The sequence below is a fragment of the Cynocephalus volans genome, chromosome X, assembly GCF_027409185.1.
Source record: "Cynocephalus volans isolate mCynVol1 chromosome X, mCynVol1.pri, whole genome shotgun sequence".
In the NCBI taxonomy this organism is placed as follows: Eukaryota; Metazoa; Chordata; class Mammalia; order Dermoptera; family Cynocephalidae; genus Cynocephalus; species Cynocephalus volans.
In genome coordinates this window covers 41,121,568-41,132,442 of record NC_084478.1, presented here as the reverse complement: position 1 = coordinate 41,132,442, position 10,875 = coordinate 41,121,568, and the positions used below count along the sequence as shown (strand labels likewise).

The window sequence follows — 10,875 nt, the reverse complement described above, 5'->3', positions numbered from 1 at the left end:
ATGTAGGAGAATGAAACTAGACCCGTACCTCTCACCATGCCAAAATCTACTCAAAATGGATTAAAAAATTAAATATACATCCTGAAACAATAAAACTCTTTAAAGAAAACATAGGAGAAACACTTCAGGAAGTATGACTGGGCACAGACTTCATGAACATGACCCCAAAAGCATAGGCAACCAAAGGAAAGATAAACAAATGGGATTATATCAAACTAAAAAGCTTCTGCACAGCAAAAGAAACAATTAACAGAGTGAAAAGACAACCAACAGAGTGGGAGAAAATATTTGCCGAATATACATCTGACAAAGGATTAATATCCAGAATATACAAGGAACTCAAACAACTTTACAGCAAAAAACCAAATAATCCAATTAAAAAATGGGCAAAGGAGCTGACTAGGCATTTCTCAAAGGAAGATATAGGAATGGCCAACAGACACGTGAAAAAATGAAAAAGACTTTCATTTTTCCATTGGATTTCTTTTGCACTTTTGTCAAACATTAAATTGTCATATTTGTCTATTTCAGGACTCTCTACTCTGTCTATTGATCTATGTGTCCATCCCTCCTCCAGTACCACACTTTCTTGATTACTATAGCTGTAATATTAAGACTTAATATTGATACAGTGATCTCTCTTTTATTATTTTTCAAAATTGTTTTAGCTATTATACTTCATTTTTTCTTCCATATAAATTTGAAGATCAATTTGCCTATATTCATAAAAAATGCTGCTACCTACTGTGGGCTGTGGTACCCATGTCACGTCAGTTGCCGAAGGCTTCACAGGCTATTTGAAACTGTCCCTCATGTGCACCACCCAGTGGTCAGTTTGGAACCTTGGTGGAGGTCTATCTGTTAGGTCAGTCCTTAAAGTCTTTGGTGTCTAAAGATCAGACTCATGTAGGCACAGGTTGAGGGTGAACCCAGCAGTTTATTGGGCCTTTATTGGGTCTCTCTTCCAGCATCCTTTCTTTTAGCTATTATCCTTGCACTTTTGGGTCCCCTGGGGCTCCACAAAAGAGGGAGTTTTAATAATTATGCTGGGAGAACAGGCACAACTGGGACCACCCCAGCAAATTGGTCATATAGTTACTGTATTAATAAAGAACACAAAATGGGAATGACAAGCAGCAATGTTACTATATGGCTATCAGGGAGAAAAGCTCTCCAGGTGTAAACCAGCCAAATTTTGTTTTCCTTCTAAAGTACTTGTGCTGTTGTCCTCAGGGGGCAAAAACATTATTTTTAGGTAAGCTGTGAGGTTCTCACTGGTGAGGATGTTGAACTGAGAAGATGAGGATGGGGACACCTGCTTTTGTCACTCATTCTCACAAAATCAGAAGCACACTTCTTCTCTAAAATATGAGGAACTGAAGAAGATAAGAGACAAGAAAGAACTGAGGCATGTAATACGTTCTCATACGAGAAAGGACTAAGTTTCCCGGCGATTCTGGAAGGAGAATGGGACAATTATGGAAAGATGGAGGTGGGGTTAATAGAAATGTCCACTAGACCTCTTGTGTGTGTGTGTGTGTGTGTGTGTGTGTGTGTGTGTGTGTGTGTGTGTGTGTGTGTGTGTGTGCGCGCGCGCGCTTCTAGGAAAGGTGAGTCAGACTAAGGCATAGACTCTTTTCCCACTGTACTGTAGTGATCTGTGATAGCTACCTCAGTCTTCAGTAAAATATCCGTGTATGTCTCCATCCTAAACCGGTATGAGGGGTACTGGAGTGCAGCAAGGGGTTGCCCCTTGAGGAATATGTAGGCTATTCTTGCCTAAATGACACTTAGAGGGTACCAGACCCCTGGGAAGTCCTAGAAAGAAAATAATGAACACTACCATCTACAGAGGAGTGATAGATGTTGTATATATTCTATCATTCTACCTTGACAAACATATGAAATAAATGTCATAGATCATAATGACAAAAACAAAATCTGTAAAGCTACTGTTTTTCTGTGACTAAAATCCCACAAAATATCAAAGATGATCAATTTTAATTTTAATTGCACATATTTTAGGCAGGTGATGTTTGAATGGTAATAAAATAAATTCATATCGCTTTTATAAGTTATATATTTATTTAAAAATTATCTTATTTACTTTCCTTTCAGCAAAATCACTAATTATGTTATTATAAGCAAGATTTTCGCATAAAGTGTGTCTGTTGACAGAATTGATTAAATCGGTGCTGTTCAATAGAAATGTACCATGACTTTTCTCGGTCGGGAAGGTAGAGGCCGTGTAGCGTCGTCGTTGCTGAGAGAACAGTCGGTAGAGGAACGCAAAAATGAGGAGCAATAAAATCTTTAACTTGCAGAAGCAAAACCATACCCCAAGGAAGCTTCATCAGCATCACCACCAGCAGCACCACCAGCACCAGCAGCAGCCACCACCACCGCCAATACCTGCAAATGGGCAACAGGCCAGCAGCCAAAATGAAGGCTTGACTATTGACCAGAAGAATTTTAGGAAACCAGGAGAGAAGACCTTCACCCAACATAGCCGTCACTTTGTGGGCAATCTTCCTCCTGACATCACCGAGGAGGAAATGAGGAACTATTTGAGAAGTACGGGAAAGCAGGCGAAGTCTTCATTCATAAGGTTAAAGGCTGTGTTTTTATCCGCTTGGAAATACGAACCCTAGCGGAGATCGCCAAAGCGGAGCTGGACAATGTGCTGCTCCGTGGAAAGCAGCTGTGTGTGTGCTTTGCCTGCCATAGTGCATCCCCTACAGTCCCAAACCTTCCTCCGTACATGTCCAACGAACTGCTGGAAGAAGCCTTTTCTGTGTTTGGCCATTAGTCAAAGGCTGTAGTCATTGAGGACGATAGAGGAAGGCCCTTAGGAAAAGGCATCATTGAGTTCTCAGGAGAGCCAGCTGCTCCGAAAGCTCTGGACAGATGCAGTGAAGGCTCCTTCCTGCTAGCCACATTTCCTTGGCCTGTGACTGTGGAGCCCATGGACCAGTCAGATGACGAAGAGGGACTTCCAGAGAAGCTGGTTATAAAGAACCAGCAATTTCACAAGAAATGAGAGCAGCCACGCAGATTTGCTCAGCCTGGCTCCTTTGAGTATGAGTGTGCCATGCGCTGGAAGGCACTTACCGAGATGGAGAAGCAGCAGCAGTACCAAGTGGGCCGTAACTTCAAGGAGGCTGGTCAGAAGCTGGAGATGGAGATGGAGGCTGCTTGACATGAGCACCAGGTCAGGCTAATGAGGCAGGATTTAGTGAGGCACCAAGAAGACCTTTGAAGGATAGAAGAGCTACCCAACCAAGAGGTGCAAACACGAAAGCAGCTGGAGCTCAGGCAGGAGGGGGAGCGCAGGCGTGGCGAGGAAAAGATGCGGCGGTAATAGGAAGGATTCGAGGGAACCTTCCCTGATGAGAGAGAGCAGGATATACGGATGGGTCAGATAGCTATGGGAGGCGGTATGGGCATAAACAACAGACGCACCGTGACCCCTGCTCTGAAGCCATCTGGCAAGATGAAGCAGTAGGCTTATCATGAAGCGATGGACAGCTAGGAAACACGTCTTTATAATTGCTTTCACTCTTCTCCTCACTACCTCTTTCTCTCACTCCTGATTCTTGAGATTGCATGCCTCAATAAAGTATCACCAATAAGCATTTATTTTAGGATTTACTTTCTGTAAAACCCAGATTGAATTAAGTTACTCATCAAAGATTGCTAGAAATAGTTTCATGATCACATTGGTAGATTTTTTTCAGCTCTTTGAGAAGAATTTATTTGGATCCAACAACTAGAATGAATTTAAACATTTATTCTCACATCTCATTTTTTGAAAATCAAGCCAACTCTTATATCGTCATTGCCCAGTCTTCACTACCAATGTCTATGCACTGAGGGCTTACTATAAATCAGCCATCATGTGTGCTACGGGTCGAATGTATTCCCCAAAAGTTCATATATGGGAAACTTGGTCCCCATTATAGCAGTATTAAGAGGGTGGGAAATCTGATTATAGTACTTGAAAGGTGGGGCCTTTAACAGGTGATTGGATCATGAGGACCATGCTCTCATGAATGGATTAACCCATTCATGGAATAATGGGTTAATGGTTTAATGGGTTGTTACATGAGAGGCACTGGTGGCTTTATAAGTGAGCATGTTAGAGCTCTCTTGCCTTTCTCACCAGGTGATACCCTGCGTTGCCATGGGATTCTGGAGGGAGTCTCCGCCAATAAGACAGCTTTCATCAGATGAAGCTCACAGCACTCGTGGACTGTAGACTTCCAAGCCTCCAAAACTGTAGTAAATAAGTTTTGTTTCTTTATAAATTACCCAGTTTCAGGTATCCTGTTATAAGCAACAGAAATGAACTAATACAATGTGCTAAGCCCTTCACTTGCATTATCTCATTTAATCCAGATCATAACCTTATGAGATAGATACTATTATCTCTGTCTTATAGATGGTGGTATTTAGGCTCGTAATTTGCCTAGCAGTCAAGTAATTTGCCCAAGCTCACTTGTTTAAGGTCACACAGCTGGCAAACAATAAAAGTGAATCTAACCCCACTTCCAAATCCAGAGTCTCCACTCTCAATCACTGTGCCATACTACCTTCCTGGGATAGAAACTTTTGCCACTTTCTTTCTTTAAAAATTTTTAAAATTTTATTATGAATATTCATGAGATACAAGTTACCAGAAATTGCTTTTGTACCCCATGTCCCCACCCGGTTATCCCCCAACCTCCCTCCCCCTCTCCTCTCCACTCTGCTTTGTAGCCCTAGGAATGTTCCCTCCCTCTGTAAGACCACCGCACTACTGTGGACTTTCTTTCCTTCCATATTTCTCTCTTAGCTCTCACATATGAGTGAGCACATGTGGTATTTATCCCTCTGAGCTTTGCTTATTTCACTCAATGTAAGTTTCTCCAGGTTCATCCATGTTGCTGCGAATGGGAGAATTTCATTCTTTTTTATGGCAGAGTAGTATTCCATGGTGTATATATACCACAGTTTCCTTATCCAATCATCCATCGATGCACATTTAGGTTGGCTCCATATCTTGGCTATCGTTGACACTTTCTTTAGTACTTGGATCACAGTAACCATCCCCACCACCATTTTACCAACCCCTCAATATCATACATCCTTGCTCTACCTCATCTCTACATAGCCTTAATTGACTCTAGAGTAGTCAGGAATTGAAACATCACTCAGAATGACTCCTCATTCAAGATTGGAAACTCTGAATTTCCCCTTCTGACTACAGCTCACTCTCCTTCTACCTCTATCCACCCAGGTTCCTGTCAAATGTATATTTTTCTCTATCACTGGAATCCAATCCATCATATTAACAAACACCCCTTTTCATTCTACTTGCTTCACCTTCAATTAGGCCCACCTTTCAAATTATCAACCACTGGATTGACCACTATATTTCTCTGCTCTTGCCTCTGAGCTTCTAAGGGTGGTGTGGGAGGAAAAGCACAAATGTCTCATTAACTGGGACCTGAGGGCTTTTAAATCATTCATTTGTTTTCACAACATACTTTGAATTTTTACAATGATCAGGTAGCATGTTAGATGTTTAAAATTTAGAGATGAAAGAATGAGTTCTGCTTTCAAGTAGCTTACAAATAAACAGCAAACTATAATATATGTGGTTGTTGCCCCAGTCTTCTCTTAACAGCTGTGACTCAATGAAAAACTTGAAGATTGGAGACAGTGACTTCAGCATTACACTGAATTCAAAACGTGTTTCTACTTATGACTAAGCCTGAACAGAGACTCTATATCCCTTTACAATGGGTCATGCCAACACCATTCTCTTACCTCTTTCTTAATTAATACCTTGAAATATAACTTTCTTTTCATTATGCATGCTCCTCCTTCACCACCCCAGGCCTGAGGATTCTTCTTAGTGGATGGTACCAAATGTTAAATGTGACAGGAAAGAATATGGAGGAATAATTAGACCTAGGGAGCAAGTTAGAAAAGAGAAAACTGTAAAACAGAAAAAAAAAATGTTCAGAGAGGAAGAATATGACACAGGAAAATATAGAAGTCTAGAAGTGAAAAAGATTTTATGAAGAGAGGGTGTCAGTTGAACTTTCAGCTAGGAGGACATTGGATATCTTATTCCAAGCAGATTCAATAGAGTGGTAGAGGTGGCAATGGCTTGGAAAGTAACAGGTTGAATTTGAGATGTTTATGGTACATGCAGAAGGAGGTTGAAAACATAGGTCTAGAATTTAGACATGAAATTTGTGTGGGAGTTAAAGATCTTGGAACCAACAATATGCAAGAATTAACTGACAGAGAATATATAAAGTTTAGAAGAGTGTCAAGATTGGGATTGTATTGAAAAATGATTTTTAGGCAAGAATGGAGGGAATTATGCCTGCAAAGGAGACTAATACAGAGTGGCTAGACAGTCAGAAGAGAATGATGTCACTCCCCATGGTGAAAAAGAGGTTTCGAAGGGAGAGTAAATGAAATTGTTAAATGTTGCTTGGAGGACAAGCGAGACAGAAAAAACATTTATCTGGTTTTAGCAACTGGAAGGTCATTGGGGACCTCTGTAGTAGCAGTTTCAGGAAAGAAGAATTGTCATAAGCCAGACTACAGTATGTTGAGAAAGTGACTTAATTGAGTATTGACTACTCTTTTTACTATTTTTGCAGAGAAGGGAAGGAGAAAGGATAATATTGCCTCGAGGAAAATATAGGGCCAAACAAGAGATTTTTGTTAACCATCATCAACAACAACATAACCCCAGTTAGGATGGCTAAAATCCAAAAGACTCTGAACGATAAATGCTGGCGAGGTTGCGGAGAAAAAGGAACTCTCATACATTGTTGGTGGGACTGCAAAATGGTGCAGCCTCTATGGAAAATGGTATGGAGGTTCCTCAAACAATTGCAGATAGATCTACCATATGACCCAGCTATCCCACTGCTGGGAATATACCCAGAGGAATGGAAATCATCAAGTCGAAGGTATACCTGTTCCCCAATGTTCATCGCAGCACTCTTTACAATAGCCAAGAGTTGGAACCAGCCCAAATGCCCATCATCAGATGAGTGGATACGGAAAATGTGGTACATCTACACAATGGAATACTACTCAGCTATAAAAACAAATGAAATACTGCCATTTGCAACAACATGGATGGACCTTGAGAGAATTATATTAAGTGAAACAAGTCAGGCACAGAAAGAGAAATACCACATGTTCTCACTTATTGGTGGGAGCTAAAAATTAATATATAAATTCACACACACACACACACACACACACACACAAACCGGGGGAGGGGGAAGAAGATATAAGAACCACAATTATTTGAAGTTGATACGACAAGCAAACAGAAAGGACATTGTTGGGGGGGAGGAGGGGAGGGAGAAGGGAGGGAGGTTTTGGTGATGGGGAGCAATAATCAGCTACAATGTATATCGACAAAATAAAATAAAAAAAAATAAAAAAAGCAAAAAAAATAAAAATAAAAATAAATTCACACACACACACACACACACACACACAAAACCGGGGGGGGGGGGGAGAAGATATAACAACCACAATTACTTGAAGTTGATACGACAAGCAAACAGAAAGGACATTGTAGGGGGGAGGGGGGGAGGGAGAAGGGAGGGAGGTTTTGGTGATGGGGAGCAATAATCAGCCACAATGTTTATCGAGAAAATAAAATTAAATAAATAAATAAATAAATAAATAAATAAATAATAAAATAAAAATTAAAAAAAGAGATTTTTGTTATACTATCTTTTGTTTGTTTTAAAAATGGAAGAAGTGAATTAATGAAGCAAGATCACTGAGGAGGAAGGAAAGTATGAAATCCATAGTACAAGGACTTGGACTAGATTAAGAAAGGGGAGAAAGATCTCATACACTAAAGCCGGTGGGAAATGGCAAGACCGACATAGACACAGGAGAAGTGAATATGTTTATTGAGGAAAAAGGAGCATGAAGTTGTAGGAAGCTCTGTCTTTTGGGTACAATATCTTCTGTGGCAGTGGAGGAACAGGCTGGAAGAGATGGCCTGCTTTATCAACTTGCTTCAATTTGTTTTCTTTTTCTTTCTTTCTTTTTTTCTTTTACCATGTAGAACATGATTTCTATTTTATTTTTTAATATTATTTATTATAAGCATATTATTATTACAAATCATGATTTTTCTGTATGCCCTTTACCCAACCTATCACTTCAATTTCTTGATAGAAGTGTTCTACAGATTTTAATTTCACATTTTCAAAAATCTAAACTGAAGCTTCACTCAGCTCTTCCAGAAAAGGCAAACATAATGGGTTCTTATGACATGACAGAAAGAAACATACTAGTTCATCAGGAGAAACAAACCTTACTTTGGCTGTGAACTTTGGAGGAAACTTAGCTGCATTAGGTTTAATTAGAAGCTTCCTTTGGCTAGGGATTAGGTGTAGGATTGTGATGAAGACATTGAGGTTGGCAGGCTACTGGCATCAGAGACACTAGCCAACAAGGCTTTAACCGTAGGACTAAAGTTCAGATATTGGTCAAGGCCGGAGAAAGTTGGCAAAAATAAAAGGTTTGAGTGCAGGAAAAGTTGTCAAGGCCACAGGATGCAGTTACCACAGTGGTTGAATAAGAAAGATAATTGTTTCCAGAAAAAAAGCAAAAACCCAGTTACCAAAACACAGCCAGGAGTAGAACTGGAGAACTTGATGTTGAGTGTTAAAGTGGAACCTATTAAATACTTTATGTGTATAACCGAATGGTTCTAAATCATGGCTGCACATTAGAATCTCCTGGAGGGCTTTAAAAACCACTGAAGTCTGGATGCCCCCAAAGAAAAGTCTTATTTAATTGGTCTGGAAAGAGGATTTTTACAAGCCTCCTCAGGTGATTCTTGCCAAAATCAAGAACAATGACTTAAACTAGAATTTGTCCCAGAGGTGGAAATGAACTGGAAGGTATCAGAGAGGTCTTAATATCCATAAACTTCAGGACTGAAGGGATAAAATCTCATTTCATCGTTTTTCTACATTCCCCACCTCCCCATCCCTGAAAACTGTATATTCTCTGGCTTTTTATGAATATCCAAATGGCTGAGGCTAAAAAAATTTTAAGCTATCTATTTCTAAGAGAAAATTTCTAACTTCCTATTACTTCTTAGTCACCTTCTTATCCCATGTAGGAAAAATATAGGAAAACGGTCAGGGCCCATCAGATGTTCAGAATTTGGGCAAGCATTTGACGTAAATATGCTTGTGTGCCCAGGTGTTCCTTGGCTATTGTCTGATGTAGATGCGCATGAGCACCCAGGTGTCCTGGGTTATGGACTTAAGTATAAAGGATGAGTGGCTCTGATCCACGGTGCCCTCCACCTCCGGCATGCCCCCGGAGGGGTCACAGGGAGGCCGCTACTGCTGCTGGAGACTGTTGCTGCCAAGGCCCGCGGGATGCCCAGAGAGGCCACCGACGCTGCTGCTTCTGCTGCTACTGCTGCTCGGTCTGCTGTAAGCTTCTGCTGCTGTTGCTGCTGCTGCTGAGAACTGAGCTCGTGTCTCTGCCAATGGCTCCCAGGATCTTTCCCAATTACCTAGAGCTTGTGGACCTGTGTGTGAGGGGTCTGGTGACCCAGCCTGGCATGTGAGGGGTCGGTGACCCAGTCTGTACAATGGGTTTGAAGGGTCTCTGAGCCCCAGCCATGACAATACAAATGGAAAACAGTGTAACTAAATAATGAAATGTTTTGGCTTTAGTTATGAATTGCTTTAGCAATACAGCGGCCCTAACCATGCAATTGGTGTAGTCACGTAGCTATGGCCGTAAATCGACACCCCATAAATTATCATTTGACATGTTTTCTTGAAACCATTTAGAGAATATTTCTTCTCTCCATCCCACTGTGACCACCCTACAAGTAATTTAAAACGTGATTACCTATTGCATAAATTATATAAGTTTCACATCTTGTTGCCCTGCTCTGCAGTGGTTATCTTCCAATATCCTGGAAGATATATTAGGAAAATGATATGCTATATGCATTTACCTAATACACCTGTCTTCATAACACTCAACTTCTCAGCTAGCTTCAAGAGCTCCATTATCTACTGAAAAATTCTCAGCTTGTCATTCAAGACCTTTGTAACAGACTCTGTTGATACCCCTTCCCATATACTCTCAGCTCAGCCAAGTTCACCTCAAGTGCAGGTGAAGATGGTTCCTAGCCTGTTGTCAGATTTTTATCTCAAGCATCCGTGTTTTTCCTTCTCTAGCTGAGAGATTTCCCCAGCAATCTGAGAGCTTGCCTGCAGTTGCATCCCAGAAGTGGGGTGGTGTAGGACATTTATTCCTTATACCTCAACCAGTGGGGAATGGGACTTGGCAAATAAGTACCCCAGCGTCTTCATTCTCCAGGGGAATAATTCTGCACTGTGTTCCAAAAGGTTTGCAGGAGGTTCCCTAGAGGTATTGGGCCCCAGTTGCCCATAGGGGTAACTTGCTCATTGATCCCTTTTTAGCTTTTCTCCCTTCACTGTATCACTTCCTCATTTAGCCTTTCTGAGATTAATTCCCAAATAAACCACTTGTGCCCAAGTCCTTGTCTCAGGATCAACTTTGAGGGGAACACAAATTTAAAAAAAAAATTGCACCGTGTCTGACCCAAATTAACCTTAAAACCCGCTCCATGCCAAACTGGATGACCTGAAATTTCTAGAGGATTTTTTCACCTTCATTCATTAGTCACGTCATCCCCTTCCTTAGAAAATCCTTCGTACCCACTGAAAGAGCCCTTCCTCAATACCCAGCTCACAGGCCACCTCCATGAAATCATGTCCAGTGTTCCCCAAACCAAAGAGATCTCTGGATTGTTTGAAATCTCATAGCTCTTTG

At 41.0% G+C, this 10,875-nt stretch overlaps 1 pseudogene; it reads left to right on the top strand.

Annotated features, from left to right (window-relative positions):
- The first annotated feature begins 2,294 nt into the window (after nt 1-2,294).
- Nucleotides 2,295-3,505, top strand: LOC134367930 (non-POU domain-containing octamer-binding protein-like; annotated as a pseudogene).
- The last annotated feature ends 7,370 nt before the right edge of the window (nt 3,506-10,875 follow it).